The following is a 24,865-nucleotide window of genomic DNA, read 5'->3' on the forward strand; positions in this document are numbered from 1 at the left end:
AGGCAAAAACAAGGACAAAGAAGTAAAAAAAAAACATGCTGCCTCATGAGAAGTGTGAACAATGAGAGCATGTTGATATTGTGACAATTGTCTCCTGAGTCACTTTGTTTCTCAGGAATTGAGTAACCTCGGAAGCCAACAAGAAGACAAGTTGTTTGGCAGCTAATTGAGGAGCTGTGAGCTTGTGCCAGAGTTGTGTTGAGGAGCTCCGTCTGGTTTTAATTAATACCAGTGGACCTCCAAAGGCCTCTGAGTGAGAAGTCATGGAAGACAGGCGCTCACTCATCCGTAAAGCTACAGAGGTCTGCACACACTAGATAATTGTATTGATGTTTTGGTAGACTACACAGTACTGTATTAATGTTGTTGGTGGACTTACTTTTTTTGGCATTGTTACACTGTCCTCTGTCAAACACCCGTTTGTTATCTTTTGATAAATTGTATAATTGGACGCTCTTATTTCAGTAATTACTGCTGAGCCCAAACCATTTAGCGGTTGAGCTCTGCCTTTGGTCCGTGTTTGGATCCATGTGGTTTCTTAACTGAAAAATGTGCTGTTTCCAGCACGTTCCCGTAGCCTTATTGAGATTAATGTTGTTGTGATTACCTGTGTTACGGGCTGAGAGTGGACCGGGGTGGAGGGGGCAGTCAGGAAAGCAATGCTACAATTTACTGCTAACTCTGCGGGCGGCGTTGTGAGACAGGGGCTGTTCACTTGTTAACCCCCGATTGCTGACCCTGACACCCAGCCTGCGTCTTCAAACGTTCAAGCCAGGTTTTCTACATTTCACAGTGGCAGAAGGAATAATTAGTTAGATTGCTCTTTTGTGTCCAGCTGTGCAATATTGTCTTGGCTGGCTTTAGGCTAGATCAGTCAGCTTTGCTACAGGAAAATGTTCGAGAGTCGGTGTAATGACTACAGTCAGACACCCAAATTGTACTTCTAATTAGAATTTTTTTCGGTGACTGATTAGAAACGAGATCATTTAATTGCCACTACGTTAGAAGACTGCTTCTCTATACAGGAGATTGATGTATTAGATTCTTGCAAGTTACTCTTTAGATTCTTCCTTTTCAAACTTTCTTGCTGAAGCTACACATACCGAGCCGAGCAGAGATTGCGGATAAATCGCTATTCTCAGTTTACAGAGAGCCGTGAGGCCCGGGGGGCGAGCGTGTGCCTTAATAGATGGTTAGTGATATACATAATATTTCAGTTTTGACAGCAAATCTGTTCTTAAGTTGCCGTGACAGCCACTCAAATCCATGCCAGAGAGCTATCAAATGGAATGGATTATTCCCCGCGTTCGCTGTCTACAAACCAAACTGAGCGGGGCATGACACAGTTCCTCTGGCAGTGGTTTGTGGGGTGGCATGCTGCCAAGGAACAAAGGCCCCAGCTTGGCAGGGCCATGTGACGGAACAACAGGAACATCTTCATAGCCCCGGCTCAACTTTCAAAAATCGCACAGGTAAAGAAAAAAGCAGCTGTGCACGCCTCGCAGCCGCCGAGGATCGCGGTCTCACTCGGCTCAGCGCTCAGCACAGCTGCTCATTGTGCTCGGCGCTGGAGAGAATCATACCAATTAATGCCCTCGTCTTCCTTCCTGGCTAATTTGGATGAAAGCCGCCATCGCTTCTCTCTCTCTGAATCACTTACAGTAGATCTCCGAATATCAGTGTATCAACATCAGCAGAAAAGGCCATGTGTGATCACTGAGAGGCTCTCAGCTTCATGCACTATTTAGATTTCTCCCTAAGAGGTCTCTGCTTTTCCTTACCACTCATTGAAAAACACATCCAATTCATACTGTGCCGTAGTCATGATTTGACTATCATTGCCTGCACAAGAAAGTTTCATAAACATGTGATAAGACTTCTATTCAACTCAGTTCATTTCAAAGTGCCTGCAAAAGAAATCTAGTTTGCAGACGAGACTTACGGCACACACGAGCGGAAAAAAAACATAAATAATAGAAAACATGGACCAAATGTGAGTCAGCAACATTAAACAGAAATAGTTGTTCATCACTCATTGATGTGAAATGCCACATACTTAAAAATAAACATGTACGGGAAACCACGTCCCTGCATGTTAAAACGAAGCAGTCTACAAGATTCTTTTAGTCTTGTATTAACACCTAAATTGGCACCCAGGGGCTGTGGAGGCAGGAGAGAATAACATTAGCTTTCCTCTCCACCACCGCGCTCCTCCAAGACTTACTCACACCAGTAGACATAACTGGCTGTTTTCATCCAACTTTCCCAATCTGTTTATTAGTGCCTCTAAGAGAAAGCAGCCAAAACAGAAACAAATAGCACCCGATTCGACTGTTATCAGGCAATTAAATAGGCGTTATCAGTCGCTATAAGCACCATAGACGTGTGTCATTAGGGCCCTACTACGCCTACTACGTCGTAAAAGTGTAAGTGAAACTTAAAAGCAACACATTCTTACATGCCGTAAAACTGAATGAAATGTCACATTTTGAACACAAACAAAAAGGCTTCTTTAGGTTTGGGCAGCAAAACTACAACTTCTTTAGGTTTAGGCAACAAAACGACAACTTATTTAGGTTTAGGAAACAATACTACAACGTCTTTAGATTTAGGCAACACAACTATAACTTCTTTAGGTTTAGGCAACCAAACTACAACTTCTTTAGGTTTAGGCAACAAAACTTCAACTTATTTCGGTTTAGGCAATAAAACTACAACTTCTTTAGGTTTAGGCAGCAAAACTACAACTTCTTTAGTTTTAGGGACCAACACTACAACTTATTTAGGTTTAGGCAACAATACTACAGCTTCTTTAGGTTCAGGCAAAAACAAACAATTAGTTAAGTTTGGGGGAAAACTTGTGTTTCGGGTTAAAATAACTACAAACACAAAGACAACTACACATTGTTAGTTCCACACGGGATGCAAACTCTGGTCTCCTGGGTGAAAACCCTGTGTTTTGTGTCCCATCGTCCCCAACCTCCACCCCTTACAGAGTTTCACACTGTCTATACTACAGCGCCTGACTTCCACTTCTGCTCCTGTGATAATTACTACGGTCGCTAGAGATAGTTGTCCTGTTCTTTTATACCTGCTTTTGGTGATCTACCGTGTGAATAAATGATAAAACCTGATAGTGGGTGTAGTAGTCCCCTATTGACCCTCATATATGGGGCTTATGGTGACTGATAATGCCTATTTAATAGCCTGACAACAGTCTAATCGGCTGCAAATACAGATTAAACTTATATATCACTGTCCCTCTCCTGCAAGGGTGTAGGAATGTCAACATTACCCTCAAATGTGAAAACATGTCTATCTAAATATTAAAATATGCAAGCATGTTGAAAGAGCATAACCCAGGGGAGAGGCAGTAGATGAAACAAGTCACTATGAGAGGATGCCACTGACCCAGATGCAGTGAAATCTGTCTGTACAGAACCCCAATATCCTACACTTAATGATCTCATCAAACTTCACATGTAGCCTTCCTGATTTCTTATTTGAAATAACACGGCAGACATCCGAGTTCTTATATACTATTACTTGAAACACTTTTTATTTGCCTCTCAGATTTTTCAGCTCTGCAAATACTCTTGTAAATCTCCATCTCTCCGAGTAAAAAGCTCTTTTACAAACTATTTTCACTCTGCATTCCATCTTTACAAGCTCCCTCTAATTCCGGTGTCTGCCTGCGGTGAATCGTTGAAGGCTGCTCAGAGGTGTAGGCTATAATGGCTAATGTTTTGCAGACAGTCTAATTTGTTCACATTTTATCTCTGTCTTTATGCCTCCCTAACCTCCCTGCATAACCTGCCAGCCCCCTTTCTTTTTACCTTTTCTCTTTTTGCACTTAATAGGATGCAACGTTTGATCGGCATGACTCTGCAGCACTTCATTAGTTGACTGGTCATAAAATGTCAGGTCAGTGAATGCAGCAATATTACTGAATCAGAGTTGAATATATTGTAGCCTTGAGGTTTAGATTCACTTATTGTCTCTGCAGTACTGGCTGTGCAGTACTATAGTTGGAACAACTTTTGACAGAAATGTGAAATATGAGTGTGCTTCCCTACAAAGGAAAGGTTCACTAACACATTTGATCAAATTAAGTTAACACTAGAAACTGAAGTCTGTTTTACATTATATAGTATGTAATATACAGCAGCATTACATAATTGTGATTGGCCCCAGTGCACATTTTTTTCTTGGGCTCTGGCTCCAAACATAAGCGCACACACAACCAATCCAGACAATTGCAAATCAGACCAATGCTGTGTCACCATGGAGAGGATCACCATGCAACTCCCACTCTGCAAACCAGCCTTAGATCAGCATCACGGACAGCAGCCGGAGCGCCACATTTAACAACGCTAATTTAACAGCGTGCCCTGGACTCAGCGGTCAAATGTTATCACAAACACAGATTACCATAGGTGCACATTTTCCAAACATAGATAATAATCACTCACTGCACTCACCCATTAGAAGTTCATGCAAAGTCATTAACAACACTCCTCAAGAAGACTGCAACAAAACGGTGAATGTGCTACGCTACATTTACGCCATTGGTAGTCCAGTGGGTGGACAGACATATCTAGAAAAATAGATAGCCTACATTTAATTCCTTTGAACTTTAAATAATAAACTTTACTTTAAATAATCTAGTGAAGTAAAGCTGAAAGAACACATTTTCTTAGTAGATACTTCATTTTCAAGTATTATGGAGAACTATGACAATTATTTATCTATTTATTTATTTATCTAAAAGGCCATGAAATGTAGTTGTGTGTCACAACGTCAGTGGTTGTCATTGCCTTCTTTTCAGTGCGGTATGTAAAGCATGATTTATCAAACCATTGGTGAAGCTGCAACATTATATGATTGGCATAATTAAAAGCATTATGTACAGTAATACAAAATAATGAGACTGTGTTCCTGCCCAAGGGCAACAAATTAACAATCTTCAAACTGGCAAATGACGTTCAGTCGATAAATCAGAAATTGTGATTCTGTGGCCATGTAGATTTTAATTCATTCATCTATAGTATGTAGATGTTCCAAAGGCCTAAAGTCAACTAATGTATTGTACATGTAACAAAATTAAATTTGCATGACTAGGACGTGTTCCAGCATCTATTGTGGGCAATTGTTGGCTTAGTAGTGATGAATAATTAATCACAATTAAGCTGTTTGTACGGTATAGTGTTATCTTTCACATTGGCATAGCCTGTTTTTTCAAAATGATGAGGATAAGGTTGCCTGTCACACGGTTCCTTATGTTGCTTTGACTTGGCCATATTTTTAACAGAGGTCATAATGAGTAGTAAAATGAACTGGCAATAATCACATGATCTGCTCTAGGGACCGTGGTGTCCCAGATATATCCCAGTTGTTTCTATTTTAAAAGGCTGGTAGGTCATACGCCTCTATCAAGGCACTTTTATGTCATGCAACAAAGAAAATTTCAGTTTGTTTTACAGCGGGTATTTACTTCTGCACTGGTTGCCTGGCGACCGCAAGGTAACAACAACACTACAGGAAGTCACAGGGCCCAGAGAAAAATGGTTGAGCAAGTAACTTTGTAAAACCTCAAATTGTTTTTACACTTAGTTTTTTTCTTTTGTGGATTGGACAAACAAGATACAGTGTGTGGATTAGTGAGTTTTTGAGATATTGGTATGCTGCGTATGGAAATTAGTGTGGTATCATTCCCATCAAACTCTCAGGAAGAAAGCAAATAAGCTCAAAATGGTGTGTTCCGAAGCATTAGAGGTTGCGGATCTTCTATACCTGCTTGCTTTTGAAATAACAAATCTAATCAGGCTTCCACCTAAATAGTTATCTGGTGCATCCGACCACTCAGCCCAAAATAAAGCTTTCCATTCATTCACTTTGAGGAAATGAAAACAAAAAAATATAACAACTTACAGAGAAGCGGAGGCGACTCACAGCATCACGTCCACATATGATAATGTTCAGCTGTACTCGTGGAACAATACATATGCAATAGTTCACGGAGAACTAACAATGCCCAACAGGGTCTAACAGAAAGTGGCACAATATCTCGAGCACTAACCTGCCTCTGTTTATGTAATACAAAACACATATTCATACATTCTCAGAACCACATACTCCAACTGACAGAATTGGTCAGTGAATATGTGGAAACACAATGTGAGCATTCAGGCTATTGCAACGCCAAACACTGGATTTTCTACTAAACAACGCTACAGTATATTCTAACTCAGTATATTAAAGGAACAATATGTGATAAATTTACTGTATTAAATCATAAAATGGCCATAATTGGTCATCAAAGATTAAGGAACCAAGCTAAATTGAAATACTGGCTTCTCCGAACAACAATGCTACAGCCAGTAGGCTATATTCTCCTTTGCAATTGCCATTCCTGTACAGAATGACTGTTTTTGTCTCGGCCTGTGTGATCCCGCCAATGCCCATTTCTGACACCCCATGTTGCCAGATGTGAAACACCAAACACAGCGTGCTGCAGCCATGGAAGCAAGCAAACTAACTGGATCAACAGAACCTAAAAAGCCTTGGCATCTTTCTGCATCTGATAGATGGAGAGAGTTTAGAGCCCAGAAGGATTTTGAGAAGGATGACGAGTTGGCTAATTTTCTCCTGAGCAGGTAAGCATTGAGCTTCAGTGTTGTGCTAACCTTAAACTAATTCATCATGGCTACTTGTACAGATTTGTACAACATTTGAGTATTCAAATTAAATTAGTATAGAGTACTCAAGTATTTGAGATACACAGCCGGTGGAGTGATCCCGACAACTCGAGTACGCAAGTACACAAGTAACGTTACTCTGCCCGTCCTAGCTATTTATCTATCTTATGCGTTACAATTAGTATTTGTTTATTTTGTAATGGTAATAGAGTATTCCTTGCAAAATCGCAAAGAATGTTAAAGACTTGTTTGTTTAGATAATGTTTACTGATACAAGTAACATTTGTTATTTACCTGTTTCAGGTAAACGTATTCTCATACAACAGTTTATATGATATCTTATGAAAAGTTATTACTCATTTTTCGTGCGTTTTCCTACAAATGTGCAGCGTCAATTTCCGCTCCAGTCTTTCCAAAATTAACTTCCGTCTTCACAGGAAACATCTTGGTAAGGTTTAGATAACAAAACTCCTTAGTTAGGTTTAGGAAAAGATCGTGGTTTTGGTTGAAATTACTCCATAAGTGGCGTTACTTCAGTACGGAAGTTACGTGACAAATAAATCAATGTTGACTTCTGTTTTCACACGGGACACAAACGCTGGTCTCCTGGTGAAAGCCTGGTGTTTTTTGACCCACCCATCCTCCTCCCTACACAGCATTCACCACTCTTGATACTTCCTTGTTCATGATTACGTGGATTACATACAAATTGATTTTGTGGGATATATATGAATTAAACTGCATTTACTTTTCAAAGATATAGCTATGAACAGTGTCTGAGAACAGTCTGTTCCGGTGTGAGGGACTGACACAACTCGGAACAAAATATGATTCTGTCTAAACTGATATTGTATATATGTGCTGTAGATTGGGGGGGGGGTTCATTTAATCGCTGTCCTTGAAAATTCAAGTTTTCCCCACTTAAGCCAAGTTTACAATTTAGTTGTTTTTCTTCAGAGTTACACACGTATCATGGTTACACTGTAATAAATCACCTTTTTTTTTGTCTCTCACAGCGTCTCTAAATCTGCCTTCTATCACCTTCCTTGACACTCTGGCCCGACTTCCTCCCAGTGTGACTTTTGGTCTATACATTTTGATCTAAGATGTTTTTTTAGTTGATTTTTAATTAAGTGTCGATGTCTTTTGTTGTGTGTTCGCTGTGTGGAACCCAAACTTTGAACATGTCATCATGTCACCTGAGATAAACCCCAAAAGTACCCAATTTTCATACCATACATAATTCATTTACATTTTCATTTACATAATCATGTCACAGCTGATGCTAATATCAAAGCTGTTCAACACCTCCTTCACTGAATGGGCATTGGGCAGTGTAAGTGTAATTTTGTTCCTTTTTCTCACCGGTTTGTCCTAAAATTCAAGTGTATCTGATATTGAAGCTTTTTTCTGACTATAAAAGATCAAAACATATAACAAAACCAATATTAGCTATAGCCAATGTGTCATTAGCCAAGTAGGTCTTCTTTGTTTGTATTCCATGTACAATTATTATATATATTTACATGTATATAGTGTGATTATATTTACCTCAAGTATTGCACGTCTCCTCATTTTGAAGGGATTTTCTTCCTTAGCACCCGTTGCATTGCACAGGAACCAACATCCAGCATGTAACAATGTTGGTTTCTTTTTCTTAGTGTTTTTCTTTTTTCCCTACTTTTTCCACTTGTTCCACCTTTGACAAGTTCACGGTGAGGTGTTACCCACATCTCTTGGCTTTTCTTTGCAGCACAGACCCAAAGTGCACCAATAAAACATAAAGTGTTATTCTCGCCAGTGGATGTTGTTATACCTCCAACTTTAGAGAACTGGCAGTAACAACAATGAAAGCAGTACTGTAGGCTGCCAAGCCCGCAGCTTAAAAAACTCACCAGAAACTCAGTCAAAGCTGTATATCTCACTGGGAAGCACTGTACACCTTCAGGTGAATTTCATCTTTCTGATCACTTTCCACTTGTTTTCTTTTTCTAACTTCTCTCCTCATGTCGTGTCCTTTCAGAGAAACAAGTTCAATCCTTAGTATGAAAAGAGAGACAACTAATAATAATTAGACATGTAATGTTTTTGTGCTCTCTCTTCTCAGGGGGGTCAGAGGAGCCAGTCAGCTACAGAGTGTTGTGTTGAAGAGTAGCAAGCTTAAAGCTTCCCAGCCTCATGACCTCTTTTTAAAAGTTTTTTTTTTATCTGATTTGCATATGTTCATGCCCACATATAGCTTCTTAAATAATCCTTCAATTTGGTGCTACAGCTCCGATCAACGCAACATTTTGTAAAGGAGTTAGAAACACATAGAGAAGGTCTTGGCAATGCACAGCAGAGGAACCCAAGTGATGCAATTTGCATTATTACCTCAGTAAAAATTGTAAACATGAGCTTATGGTCTCAATCTCTAGTTACAAGTCTTCTTCAATACAGCATGATGTTCATTTAGTAAATTATGGTCCCATTTAGAGTGAAATAGACCATAAAGCAGGGGATGCTTTAGGGCGTGGCTACCTTGTGATTGACAGGTCGCTACCACGGCGTTGTCCGGTCTGAGTGTTGTCTGTATTTTTGTCTTAAAACTTTAACTTTAAGTGTGTTTTCACTTCACTGTCCTAACCATAACCATGTAGTTTTGTTGCTTAAGTAAACCTAAAAACTAAGTAAACCTACGTTGGAAGTAAATTTTAAAAAGACGCTTGTCACAGTCTCGGCCGTGACTCCCGGTTTTTCCTGTTTCCCTGTGTTTCACCACTTCCCCCGTGTATCCCTGTCTGTGTCTGTGTGCCGTGGGTGTGGCGCTCCTCTGCTGGCTCCCTCCTGGCTTCCAGTTACCACTGATTACCCACACCTGCCTTTCATCAGGCTCATCACTGCAGTACATCAAGCCCGGTTCTTCAGTCACTCATCACTAGATCGTTCATTCAGCTACAGTGGAGTGTCTCCTGGTCTTGGATGCTTGAATTGTGTATTCAAGTTTATTCTCTAGTGTTTGCTCTGATTTGAATCTAGCCTGTCTCTCTGTGCCACAGGATTTCTGCCCGTTTGCTTGTTGTCTCGCCACGCTCCCGGCCAGCCCTTTCTCCTTGCTCTGCCACGCTTCTCCAGCCAGCAGATCCCCTCTTCATCCTCTGGCTCCCCTCTTCATCCTCTGGCCTCCACCAGCCAGATTCTCCCCCCTCACCCATCCTCATTCCCTGGAACCCAGTCAATAAATCTTCCGTTATCATTCCACATCCTGTCCTTGTCTGCATTTGGGTCCGTCTGCACCACTCATAACAACACTTTGCATGTCATGACACGTCGTCCCTGACACGTCCAAAACTGCCGCTAGAGGGGTACCTAGTGTGTCATAGTTTGAATCATAGGGCCACTCACCAAGCTGCCGTATTTTGAGCGGAGTGAGAATGTGTTGCCAAAACCCACACACAGTATTTGCCAGTGGTCAAGTGTGTGACGTATTTCAGGTCCCTGCCAGCAGTGCCCAAGAGCACCTTGGTTAATGAGGACATCCCGTCACTCACGCAAACACAGATATATGGTTCACTTGAGCTCGGATGATGTGTTGGTTTTGTGTATTTCCACAGAAATAAAAGAAGTTAATAAAGCAATTACATTGAGAGGCACATAGGTCTGCATAAAAATAACATTACATGATATTATGTTGAATGGTTTCTAGAACTTTAACTCCTTGATGTCTATTGATTCTCAGTCCTAAACCAACAGCTGGACTGGTGATGAATTGTGGGATTTAAATAGCTCTAAATATTGTGGTATTAGCTATACCGGTGCATCAAGTGTGAGCTAAAGTGTACTGTGCCTTGCCATTTTTCAGACGTGCATGGACACCCTTGCCTACTACCCCGGGGGGGTGCGTGAATCTGAACTTGTGCTGTTAAGATGGAAGTGTGGGTATTAGGACAGACGCTCCATCCCACACAGGCCAGGGTATCCGATCCGCAGGCCTTGAAAAGCATTGAATTCAGTTTCTTTAAAATGCCTTGGAGTGTAGTAAAAAATCTCCTGTCTGCTAATGTAGAACATGTTTCTGTATGTGATTGTGGGCTACACACCTATAAACTAAAACAGGGACCGTTGTGACAGTGGGTCGTGCTGCAGGAGCTGTTTAATCCTTTTTTGTGGACTTTCACTCAGCATCATCAGACCTACAGCAAACACTGTCACCACTGCTAGCTACAGTAGATAGGAAGTTCATTGTCTCATAATGGGCGAGTCTCAATTTAGCTCTTAAATTAACTTAATTATATTGTATAGAAATTATTGTACTGGGAAGTACTAAAAAAAGTGATAATAATGAATAATCGTAGGTCCTATTTTCTCTACTGAGCTCCATCATTCTTTGGATGTAGTGATCATGAAACATGTATTGAAGAAAATTGATTCTATGTGGTATTAAAAAGGTCTTAAATTCAACTTGGTGAATCCATGGATGTATAAAGAGAACTGGATACAGCGTTGGAGGCGGGGACACGATCATTCCTATGAAAGTTGCTCAGTGGCGCATGAAGCCAAATAAGTTTGACTTCCGAGTATAAAATTACCCAGACTCCAGTGATCTTACGGCGCCCATAAAGCAGGCGCACAAGCGTTTTCTTTAACCCCGATTCCCAGCCCTCGGTCCAGCCTCGGTCTCAGCAGATTATTATGCCTAGGGAAATAACTCTGGATCCGGCTATTAGTGTATTTTAAAACTTTTAAGACCTAATGATTTAAATAAGAGCTATTGAAGTGTTCGCCGACCTAGGAATTGGAATTGAAATTCCACGGTTTGACCACTACGAAAATTGGCTTCAAATCCCGGCGCAAGAATGCAAGTTTACAAATGCACCTCCGCATTGTCTTCACTTTTCAGACCCCAGAGTCGCCCACTGGTTTTACACTAGCAAACATTTTTAACAGTACTTAGTCATGCGATGTCTTATCTGCATAGTTTTCCCCTGAAAAACTGATATTCTCTTCTATCCATTCATATACAGATATCTGCTGGGTTTGAAACCCTGTGCTCATGCAGGCAAAAAAAAATATTTATTTCACATTCTGTAAATGTGTTTTGTGTAAAAGTTTTTTTTTTTATTAAAAAAATTTAGAATATGTATAGTAACACTGACATGGCAGATTGTTAATTTATTCTGAAAATAGCAATATGTGACGTGCCTACGACACATCCAGTAATGACTACGCCATGAGCCTGTAAACAAAGAGAGTGAACGGGGAAAAACCAACGTAGGGTTCAAAGGGTTAATAACAAGCCACACTCTTTCCTGCCTTCATCAAAAGGTGAAATCTGACACTTGAATCAAGCCAAAACAATGACATACTGTGAACAAAAACTGGCAATATTCTGTGACTAAATATTCATTTTTAAGGTCTATTAACTTTCAAAGCTGGTTTACAAACTTTGGATGTAACTGAACTGCTTTGAAATGTCCAGTGTCACCTCAACGATTAATTGGAAGAAAGCATTAATTTGCTTGTCTTCTCCCACCGGGAGGTCAGAGTTCAGATTCAGCTATATAGAAGCTGTAGACCTGGTTGACCCACAGTGTCTTTCTCCAGGACACTTCAGCAGGACTCTCTGAAACGGATGCTTGTACGTGCAAAAATGGTCTCATTACTCGTTACCCGTGGGTGAAGGTGGATTATCGGCAGTGGCAGTGCATGTGACAGCGTCGTATCTCTGCTGACCTTGAACTGTCATTTTTTTTTTCTAACACAAACCCTCCCGCTCCCACACAAACCTCTCCACAACCAATAAGACACCAAATGACCTTAATTAATGGTTTTTCACCTCCTCTGTTATTTTCCATCAGTCTCTCTGAAAACCCCCCTGGAGTTCTCCTGTGCCCAGAAACATTAAATATTCATACCTCCATCATTTTAATATTTAAGTCAATCAAATGGATCGCAGCAGATAAAACTAACAGCAATTATCTATGCAGCGATAGGGAGATTTATTTAGTGTGATGAGTGACAGTTGGTGAAGCATGAGGCTGAATGTCTGCCGCTCTCCCTCTTCTTTGCCTATTTTTCTTTCTTTTCTTTTTTTTTTGACGACGACGTCTTTCAAGGCTTCCCTTAACTTAAAAGAGAATCGCTGGCGCAGCTCAACAGTTTTGAAAAAGAGATATCCGCTTTTAACAAAAAGTGACACGGACCCCTTTCACACTGGCTGACAGCGTAAGAATTACAAACTGAAGTGCCATCCAGGAGATTGTTGTGGATAAAATGGTTATAAGAGCTAAAGTGGTGGATCTATTTTCATTGAGATTTAATGACAATGAGCTTCACTGTTCCACTATTGTTTGGGCTACTTGTATACATACCGCACTATAACATACAGGGGGGAAAAAAGGCTGTAATGTTGCATTACCACTGAATTTCTTCACATTTCATAAATCAAAGCCAGATATTCCGATTGTCTTTGCTTCTTCTCCTGTGAGAGGATGTAAGATATCTCCGCTGGGAGGAAATCTTGGTCAATTTTGTCAATTGACCCCGAAAAGAATGGCCTCAATCAATTATTCAGTATAATGATGGATGATATTGGTTGTCAGTATCAGATGTATTTCAGCATCTGTATTGATGGTGAAAAGTCTGGTTCACTTCCTTAGGGTTATAAATCAAGGATATACATGACATATGGCGGATTAAATAAGGAACCTACTGTACATACTTAAAGCAATGATAGTTTTTGGACACTTTTTGGCCACTTGGGGCAGCGCAACACAACATTGATATGTTCTCATATCAGTATTGTTGCTGCTGGAAACAACACTGATGAGACTGGTGAGCAGTGGCGTAGCACAACAATCTGGGCCCCGTATATGCAGCCACAGTGGGCCCCCTTTCCCTTTTAATAATTCATTGTCACGCCATGCAGTACAAATAACAGAATCAGCAAGTAAACATGCATCAGTAGCAGTCAGGTCTTTATTATTCATAAGACAATGATGGAAAGCCCTCCTACTCTGCCACCTACTCTACACTGAGAAAAGGGTTACTGTATTGCTATATTTCATAATAAAAGACATCCAAATGAGGGAATCTTATTTGTGTTGCTTGGATATTTAAAGGCACAATCCCTATATATCAACCCAGTCACCAGAATAAAATGTTGGCATTGTAAAGTTCTGCAAACCATATGTGATATGTTAAATCTCTACATTTTATATCAAGTCTTTTAGATATGTGTATATCATTATTATAATGTTTTAACCACTTGTGGCGCTTTTTGCAATTTCAAAAGTGCAACAACGTTTAGGTCTAGGCAACAAAACTACTTGGTTAGGTTTAGTAAAAGATCATATTTGGGTTACAATAAGTACGCTATACTTTTGGTTTCACACGGAACACAAACACCAGCTTCCTCAAAGTCCTGTGTTTGTTTGACACATCCATTCACCCCGACCTCGTCCCTACACGGACTTCCGCAGACTTTGATTAAAAATATTTGTGATACGTCAACGGGAGAAAAAAAAAGTTCCCTCGAAACGTAGGCTAATTGACAATGCAGTTTCTCTGCATGGAAACGTCATTTTTAGGTGACCAGGCTGTATAGATAGTCAAGCTATTCATTCAGCCAATAGCAATCATTTACTCATAATGTTAATAACAGAAATTTTCAAAATTGCAGATAAAAACAGACTTTTAATCCCCCTCACTACTGCTGGTGAGTGAACCAAACCAACTAAAACAAAGAGCTGAAAGATGCTAAAACACTCAATCGAGCTGAGGGAAACTCAGGTGACAATTCTCTTAAGGTTCATCAGCAAACTCCTTTCACATTACACATAGTAGTTTGATCCACTGTTCATATGAAAATTTTGAAAAGTGCAGTTTTAAACAAAGAAGACCTGATAACAGTTTCAAAGGCAGAGGACCTTTTGTAGCCCAGATGTGTAACAAGAATCCCATATTATTAGCATGTTTATACTGAGCATGTGACTGATTACCATAGCAGAACTACTCTTTACAAAGTCTGTAAAAAGAAATAACTGTATATTTTAGTATAGATGCATCATGAAATCAATTCAGATTTAATTAAGGTGACACCATATTTGTAGGCCATAAGTCTCCTGTGTCTGTATCTGTGTGGTCCTCTGCTGCACATCTGCTGTACTTGTCAGTGCAGCAGTGCTTCAGGATTAACCCCCCTTTTACACTCTATGAAGGCTCTGGCTGAAGAATACAATATATGGGCTCATTCCACATCTACTAAAGAAGACTCTTGATGTTTTTATTCAATGTATTAAAAAAACTCTTGTGGTTCAGTTTTTCTCATCATCTCCCTCTTCTTTCATTGATCAGCATGAGCTGCAACTCACTACATCTAAGCCTATACTGCAAAATATCTGCATCAAAACACTATAAAACGTTTACTAAGATGATACATTAGGCGGTTTGGTTATTTTTTTAATTTTATTTATTTTTTGGTTCATTTCAGAATGTCCTCCATGTGACTGATTACCTTTGAAGAACTACACTTTACAAAATCTGTAAAAGAAATAACTGTATGTTTTAGTATAGATGCATCATGAACTCAATTCAGATTTAATTTAGGGTGACACCATATTTGTAGGCCAAACATCTCCTGTATCTGTGTGGTCCTTTACTGCACATCTACTGTAATTTTCAGTGCAGCAGTGCTTCAAGATTAACCCCTATTTTACACTCTATGAAGACTCTGGCTGAAGAATACAATATATGGGCTCATTCCACATCTAATAAAGATGGTTCTTGGTGTTTTTATTCAAAGTATAAAAAAAAGTCTTGTGGGTCAGTTTCACTTTTTTCAACCTCTCCCCCCTTCTTTCATTGATCAGCCTGAGCTGCAATCCACTACATCTAAGCCTACTGCAAACTATCTGCATCAGTTTAACACCAAAACACTACAAAACGTTTACAAAGATGAGACATTAAGCAGTTTTTTGTTTTTTTTTTCATTTCAGAATGTCCTTTTTTAACCTCATGATTCCCAACATATCCTATAGATTCCCTCTTGATCTCATCCTCTTCTATAACGACAAAATATCCCGAGATCAAAATGTGCTGTGACTCCAGCAGAGGACTGGCAGGTGCCTACAGGCTGGTGGCGCATTACTGTGCTGCGATGGGTGTTTTTCACGCGTCACCAGTGGGCGCTTCTTCTTCCTGCGTACAAAGAGATGGGAGCCCGGGGATGCGCACAATGTGAGTCTCTCCTCTCAGCTCAGAGGCACCGCTGTCCTCTCTCTCTCTCCATCTCTCTCTCTCTCTCTCTGCTTCTTGGCAACATCTCGTGGAGTGTAATCCGAGGAGCGTATAGCCTACACTACCAGCAGAACAGCCAGCAAAACTCACTGATTGTGGAATAAACCGAGGCTTCTTTTGCTCTTAGCAGTCCCATCCATCCAGAAAGGACTGAGAGACGCACAAATTAAGTGCAGAGCGCAAAAATCCACTGCTGGAGACACAGAGCAACCTCTTCTTCTTCTTTTGGCTTTGTGAGAGGACAAGAGTTGCTGTGAGAAATGTTATCCGCTCACTAGAGCAGCGGAGAAACACATCTAACAGGACACTGGAATTACAATCACAGCAGTTTAATGAAGAGGAAAAAGATTGCATCCTAGAAGAAGTAAGTATCTGATCAGAGATCATCTCTGTGCACGTTTGCATGTTATTTTCCTGCCTTTTTTACATTGTACATGTGTGATGCTAAGTTCTTTTCTTTGCAGCAAAATGTAAGTTTGAATCAGAGCAGAATAAAACCACATCCCTGTGCAGAGATGTCTCTATCTAATGTTGTAAAATCGGAGAAAAGAGGAGCACTGTGTGTGTGTTCATTGCCGATCGTGGGCACACATGCGTGATGCTGATGATTGCGTTTCTAGACGAGTCTCGAATGGTTTGAATGGTCCTGCTGGGATTTCTACTGTTGGGGCTCATTTCCCTCATCTAGGACAAAGTCCATATGGTGCTGCTCTGCTCAGTCACACAGAGAAACAGCATCAGGACTGGAGGAAAAGCTCTCTCTCTCGCTCCAACTTGTTTAAGGCAATTATTTCAGTCTCTGCAGAGGAAAATAGTCTGTGGCTTTTGTAAAAATTGTGATTTTAAATGTCATATAACAGCATAATATTCTATATTTGTATAGCATTTAAAAAAAAAATCCTCCCAGGATTATGTTGCAGCCTACAGGGGAGTGTTATTGGAGAAATGAATGCAACAGCTCAGCTTCAATATTCTTTTCTTCTGGAAAAGCAAATATTTGGCCACCAGTGGTCTGCACATTATTATTTTTTTCCTCCACCCAGACTGCAAAAGGACAGACCCAACAGAGAGAGAGAGAGAGAGAGAGAGAGAGATGCTCTGCCTGCTCCATCTTCAAAGTATCCTACTATTCAGCAGGGATTGTAATCGTTCTCCCCTCTATTCATGTTTATTTATAGATCCTTTTGCACATATTTTGAGCCGTAGCCAAATGAGAGGTGAAACATGTCTTTGAAGCCATGCAGCGAGTTATTCCATAACGCACCATTTGTAGCACCATTTGCCTCGAAAACCCCCTTTTTTGATTGAACCAGAGTGGCAATTACTGTACAGCCAGCTTTTCCGGAAAGGCTGTGAAATGGATTGAATAGCAAAATGTAAAGAGCCTGCCTGAGTGTCTCCTGCTCCTCATCCTTGACCTCCAGCCATGTGTTTGTGGCTGTATCTAGGATGAGGATCTGGTGGAGATGATGTGCCTGGCTGATGATGGGGTTGAGAAATGGATCGCTGCTCCCTTCTCTTTTAAGTGCACTTACTCTCCTGCCCCTGCGTTAGGCAGCAGCTGAGGGATGCAGCCGTGTTTAACATAGGAGGGAGTCACTGGGGGCGTCCTGCTGTCCTTCCAGGGATTCACTGATTTTTTTTGCATGAAAATACACAGCTGTAAGGTCTGCACAGCCTCCTGCCCAGATGTGTACTTCTACTGTGGTAAACAGATACTTATTATGTAAAATAATATTTCAGAAGAGGTTACAAGTTAATGTAAAATTACAGTTTTTATGCATTGTGTGTGTGAAAACGTTGATTATGCTTTTCACTTGAGTGACATTTCACATATTCCCTTGGAGCTCTAATATCTATTCATTTCTATATACTGTCCCCCAGCATTCAATGGTGCCCTTAGCCACAGTTCTAATCATGCTGTCTTAGTCATACATGCAAACACACTCACATGTGTGAAGTGGCTACTTTTCTTTCTTTTTTTTTCTTTCCTTTAGCCTGCAAGGCTTTACTTGAAATGAAATGGAAGCATCTCAGGAGAGAATATGCGTTCGACCAATTCTTTCATGAATGTTAATGTAACAGCTGTTGAGATTGGGTTTGTTTGAAACCCTTAATACTTAATTTGCCACGGGAATCATTACTCACTCGCTCACCTTAGATAACGTGCAGTTATGACGCAATCAATGCCGAACAATTACCCCATACTTTTGCTTCTTCTGCTGCATCCTATAAGCCTTGAGATACAGACATTAAGCTCTGCTTTTATTTGTTAATCACTTCACTTATTTTTATTTATTTATTTATTTTCATCCTCCCTGGCTCATGTGAAATAGACTTGTGCAGGTCTTCAGAGTAAATTAGGAGGCTTCAGTGCACAGTTGATTGTGAATTCTTCATTCATTGGCGAAAGCACAGAGCAGCTGTGTATTCAGATTGAGTCCGTCCCCGGTGGCGGATCCTCGTCTCCCAGGTTCTCTTGCTGAGTGATTTAATGGAGATGGCAGCTAGATAGTCATAAAGACAATAAGTGGAAATGAATGCATCATATACTGTAGTGAATTCATACCCATTGTGCCACTGGTGTTTCATTTTGACAGAGTGAGGCTTTTATTTTTTATTCTTTGCATGATCTGATATATCTCGGTCTCCCGGCTCTGTGTACCGCCTGTGATTCGAATACAGACCTTGAACGAGCACACCCCGGTGATAGAGAAACTCTCTCCTTCCCTCCCTCCCTTATTGGATTCTTTTGCAATTATGCTGCCCTCAGGGGGGGGAGTGAGGGGGGGAATGGATGCCTTTAACCACCTTTCCTATCAATTATGTGCCAAACAACAGCCCCACTAACCAAGAAGTCATCTCATTTACTCTGGAATGCGTTTAGCCAATGACTTCCATTAGGTTTAGCTTCTGTGGAGGTGAAAGTGTGATGCCTCATTACATTTGGCAGAGCAATCTTTTGCTCATCATTTCAGCCGAGAAAGAAAAATGCCATCTCACCTCCATCGCCAAGAAGTTGTTTGTAGTTTTCCTAGTGTCCAGTTTATTTTCTTCTGTTTCTTTTGGATTTTCTCCAGCCTATATGCAGCTCCTCAAGGTTTGACACTGGTGCAGCTTTTTGAAGGTCAAAAGTGATACAATTCTTTCTTCAAGCTCTGAAATGGCTTTTGGAGCATCATGAGGCACTTAAGCTCTCCGCCGAGAGCCACTGCAAAGCTGTCCGCTGAAAATGAAATTCTTCAAGGCAGGGTGACACACCCTTCTAACACAGTGGCTGGGAAAAAAAAGAAATCCTGGCATACTTTGAGCCTTTTAATGAACCATTAATTCCGACACAAATCAACTACGAAGAATAACGTTCCAAAAATGAAAATGTCACTGCAGGTTTTACAGACTGCAGAATGAAGCTGTGCTCAGGGGCAAACATCCATCATATCAGCAGAGACACTGTGCCTTGAGCTGTGTAACACCCAACTTGCAAAGAAAGTCTTTTCCAGGAGATTTTCTTCTCAGGATGTGGAGGCTTTTTGGACTGATGGGCTGGGATGACGAGGTTTGGATCCTCCAGAAAGCGAATGGCAGTTAATACTGAGCTCAAACTGAAAAATGCAGCACACATTTTCCCTTTTTTTTTTTTTGCTCCAGCAGAATCTCAAACCATATAATCCAATGTGATGGGATTTTAGAGTGGCAAAACACCCCCTAAATTTTGAAAGACACCAGGAAATCCACTCTGATCTCACTGTGCCTGCAATTACACCAGATGAGGAACAATTACTGGCACCAGGGCAGGCCAGTTAAGCCAACGCTGGCCATTAAGTTGTGATCAGGCAAATGGGATAATTCCCCACCCCCCTGTTGATTCCACTGTGTCTGCTCAGCACCATGATGCTGCTTCATCCTCCTCCATAAGATTATGTGTTCCTCATGTCAAACCCCAGCCACAATCCTACAGTTACAAGTTGGTGAAACAAGTGAGTGGTTAGTATGTACAAAGAATCCCAAAGATAGCCCTGGGTTAATCCCCATAACAGGGTTGTGTTGTAAGGATGAGGGGTTGGGTTGAATTCTTAATCCTGAGAGGCGTATCAGTTTCCACTCGCTGTGATGTAGGTCAGGGCTCGAGCAAAGCCCCTCTTGTGCCATCGATACTACAATTACAGTCTTAAGACTCTTCGTTCCACCTCCTCATAAGAAAAGTTTAACGCACATTTAGGTAATCGATCACTGATTAGACGGGGTGTCTGATGCAGCAATTTGTAGATGATCAGCCTCTGAGTGTAGGACCATGAATAGGTGATGTGGGTGGTAGATACCTGTAAGGATAAAATATTTTATCACAATATCATTTTATATCAAGATAATTTGATATTGCAGTATAAAGATAGGAATGTCTGTTTTTAGTTAGTCCAGGGAATTAAATACCTGCCATCATATATTGATGTAGAAGTCTTATACAAAGCAGTTCTGTTAATTTATGCAATATTGCCAGCAATGGCTTAATGCAACCAAAAATATTAAAGGGGCACTCTCCGGCAATTACACATCTTATTTCCACAATATTAGGGAACTCGGAAGAGTCAGATTTAAAAAAAAGAATGGTCAAAATCAGTGCGTCAGAGCCCGAGATATACTGACTTTTATCATACTTGTATGGGTCAAGCTCCAAAATCACCGGATAGGATGTTAGCCGTCATCAGCCGATTGAATGGGCATTATCAGTGGTTATCAGTCTCATAGATATGGGTTAGAAAGGGGCCTGCTACACCTACTTGTAGGTTCAGAAGGCCATCATCTATTCACATGGTTGATCACCAATACGAGTACAAGAAGACGACACCAACCTCTAGTGGCTGTAGTAATTATGACGGGAGCAAAAGAGGAAGTTGTATAAAGTGACAAGAGTATAAAGAGCGACATAGTCGTACCAAAGAGTACAGAAGCAAAGAGACGAAGCTCCCGTGTTCTGGTGGAAACTCCAAAATGCCATTTTGGACGGCAGTGGCTTATTACGTATTTATTTATTTATTTATAATATTTAATTGTTCAACACAGGCCATTTCGGTAGATACATTACATATATAGATTAGAAATAATGTTTTTTTACTTTTGTACGGCACTTTGTATGCGGACGTTTTACTGGCGTCCGGTAGTCGCCTTCAGTCCAAAATGGCGGAAGCGTAGCTCTGCTGCTGGGCGCTGATGTTGCAATGGAACAAACAATTGACTCTCATTTCATTGCAATATACCGTACGTTCTTTGGTCGTACTTATTTAGTACATATATTATAACCCTAGCCACAATCTTTTCCTAAACCTAACCAAGTAGTTTTGTTCCCTAAACCCTAAAGTTGTTTTGTTTCAATCCACAACATTAAGTTTGACTTTCACAACGTGCGGGTAGGTGCAGTTTGGCCCATCTGAAGCATTTGAATTGTAGTAACAACCGCTGATAACGCCCATTTAATCGGTTGATAACATTCTAAATGGGCGCACCCGCAGTGAGTAACACAGGCTTTTTTGTTTTAAACAGTGTTTGGGAAGTTACTCTCCTAATTAATTACTTGTTACTCATTGACAAAGTAAGTACATTACTTACTACACATCTCCTTCAACTTCTCCAAAGCCACCACATGCACAGGTATATTTAGCAGTTTGGTCTTACTGGGACAATAAATTGGAACTGACATTTTATTTTATTTTTTTACTAATCTGAACGCAACCAAAGTATCTTAATATCACATGTTTTAGAATTTATTTTGTTCCAATTATTTGCCGTGCCTCTGCTGCCTCACTGTGAGTGACAAGCTAAGGTGGATGTAAGGCAGCTGCACTTTACAGAATCAACAAACAGCCTTACCACTTTATCCATGATTTTTTTTCCGTTTGCAATGTTGAATTCAAAATGCTTCTTGTTAAACAGCAAACAAGCCCACCCTCAAAATGTCAAAGTAACAGAATTACAGAGATTAGTAACTGCAATGTAATTACTGAATTACAAAATGTAGCCCTTTACACTACGTGTTACTCACAAACACAGTGCTGTAATGCATTACTCAGGAAAGCATTACAGCCCAACATTGTATTCTCCTGATGACTATAATGCCAATGACATAGTCAGAGTCAATGGGACTAAATATACAAACACATGTTCTCTTATTTTATTTGTTCATATCCAAGATTTGTTAGTATTTGGTTAGTACCCATTGAGTTTTAGGATTCACCAATTTTCCTATTTTTGCTCTTCTCTTTAGAGAAGAGAAAATGTACGAGTGCACTAGTGTGTCGAGAGCACTCTTACCAAGATAAGAAAAAAAGCATCTTGTTTTCTCAGTCCACAAATCGTTTGTCCTACACAAGGAAATATGAGTTTTAAATTTAAGGAGAATAAAAAACACATGGATTAGAGTAATTAAAATGATTGGATTATTAAATTTGTTGGATAAATAAATACTATTGGACCTCTGTTCCCAATTAAGACAATAAAAACCCTTGGATGATATTGCGTATGTTCAGCTTCTGAATGGCGTACATGCTGCTCTGTCTATTATTATCTCCGCTAAGTTCTTCTTCTGTTATCTCCAATTCTTGAGCATGTGCCAAATTATTTTCACATGGCACAACACCTGCCCTGTAGTGTTTAGGGGGCGTTACCTATGCTAATACATGCCCTTATATGGTGTGTTTCTAGTACTTCTCATACATTCCTGTCTACACTTATGTGTACATATATTACTTCTCATCATGAATATACATACTACATCCTGTTTACATTCAGTTTTCCCATCTGACATAGTGTCATCCACAAAATTACAAATTTACATTTGCTTCACTATTTTATACTTACTTATGTTCATATTTATTTTATGCCTTAGATTATCATTTTGCTTTTACATGTACTTGTGTGATTTCCCCTTTTATATAAACATATTTTATGAGCATTGTTGAAGGAACCTGAGACCAAAGATTGTCATTGCCAATAACTGCTTTGCTGGAATTGACATATGACAAATAAAGAACCTTGAACCTTCTTTGGGGGGTGTTACCTATGCAATTACCTGCTCTTATATAGTGTTTAGGGGGTGTTACCTATGCAATTACCTGCTCTTATATAGTGTTTAGGGGGTGTTACCTATGCAATTACCTGCTCTTATATAGTGTTCAGGGGGTGTTACCTATGCAATTACCTGCTCTTATATAGTGTTTAGGGGGTGTTACCTATGCAATTACCTGCTCTTATATAGTGTTCAGGGGGTGTTACCTATGCAATTACCTGCTCTTATATAGTGTTTAGGGGGTGTTACCTATGCAATTACCTGCTCTTATATAGTGTTTAGGGGGTGTTACCTATGCAATTACCTGCTCTTATATAGTGTTTAGGGGGTGTTACCTATGCAATTACCTGCTCTTATATAGTGTTCAGGGGGTGTTACCTATGCAATTACCTGCTCTTATATAGTGTTTAGGGGGTGTTACCTATGCAATTACCTGCTCTTATATAGTGTTCAGGGGGTGTTACCTATGCAATTACCTGCTCTTATATAGTGTTTAGGGGGTGTTACCTATGCAATTACCTGCTCTTATATAGTGTTTAGGGGGGCGTTACCTTTGCAATTTCCTGCCATTAGTGTTTAGGGGGCGTTACCTATTCTAATACATGCCCTTATATAGTGTTAATTACTGTCATGAAACAAAATTACAAATTTACAAATTTATATTTACATTACTATTTTATACTTAGTTATGTTTATATTTATTTTATCTGCACTATTTTAAGCCTTAGATTATCATTATCACATTTACTTGTGTGATTTCCCCTTTTATAGATATATTTTATGAGCATTGTTGAAGGAACCTGAGACCAAAGATGCTTTGTTGGAACTGTAATATGACAAATAAAGAACCTTGAACCTTGTTTTGGGGGGTGTTACCTATGTAATTACCTGCACTTATATAGTGTTTCGGGGTGTTGCCTACGCTATAACCCACCCCAATATAGTGTTTGGGGACGTTACCTTTGCAATTACCTGCCCTTGTATAGTGTTTAGGGGGCATTACCTATGCAATTACCTGCCCTGATATAGTGTTTGAGGCATTGCCTTTGCAATTATCTGCCTTTATAGTGTTTGGGGGCGTTACCTATGCTTACACCAGCGCTTATATATATTGTTAAGGGGGTGTTACATATGCTAATAATAAAGAATCGGCCACACGCCTCCAATTTATGATCAAGTGGGACTCATCGTTCAGCACACCTGGGTAAGAGCAGATTTGGGTGGTTAAGAACGTTTGGTGCAAAATGTAAGAGAATGTTGCTGCATGAGGCCCAATGTCTCAGACAGAAGACATGCAACTGTTTTCACAGTCTTTTCTAGAAAAGGTATAGGCTGACAAATTACAGAACATATCGTTACGTCAGCAGCTGACAATGAAATGTGCCATTTGTATTGTTTTAGTATGTGGCCTTCTTGTATTTTCCGTTGCTCTAAAGAAATGATGCATGCATATGAAAATGAAAACAGTCAGTTTGCTTACATTCCGTCGGCCACATGAACCATTGTTAAAGTGTGAAGTGGCGTTTTGTGGATTGCTGGTACACAGTCTGCCAGCGCCTATTAATAGTCAAGAGAGAAGTATCTTTTGAGGTCAATCATTTCCTTCCTCATTTCTCTTTAAAGCTGCAGAATTGAGCTTGTTAGGCGGGATGAAAACATCCCCATTTAGCAGCTGTTTCTTCTTCTGTGCCACCTGAAAAATCGCTCCGCCGGGCTGTATCCTCAAGTTTTCTGTCTGCTGCTGTTTCTCCCCCCCCCTCCCACCATCACTTCTCACTTCCTCAACATTCACTTTCAGTACCTCCCAAATAATAAGGAGCGATTATGTAACGTA

At 40.2% G+C, this 24,865-nt stretch overlaps 1 protein-coding gene across 1 annotated transcript in view; it reads left to right on the plus strand.

Moving 5' to 3' along the window:
- Window positions 1–15,858: 15,858 nt before the first annotated feature.
- cntn3b (contactin 3b) overlaps window positions 15,859–24,865 on the plus strand; it is a 63,926-nt gene continuing 54,919 nt past the window's right edge. Inside the window, exon 1 of the mRNA XM_074647059.1 lies at window positions 15,859–16,338. The gene's annotated coding sequence lies outside the window, so the exon portion shown is untranslated. The remainder of the gene's footprint in view (window positions 16,339–24,865) is intronic.

This window comes from Sebastes fasciatus, chromosome 1 (genome assembly GCF_043250625.1).
Source record: "Sebastes fasciatus isolate fSebFas1 chromosome 1, fSebFas1.pri, whole genome shotgun sequence".
NCBI classification, from domain to species: Eukaryota; Metazoa; Chordata; class Actinopteri; order Perciformes; family Sebastidae; genus Sebastes; species Sebastes fasciatus.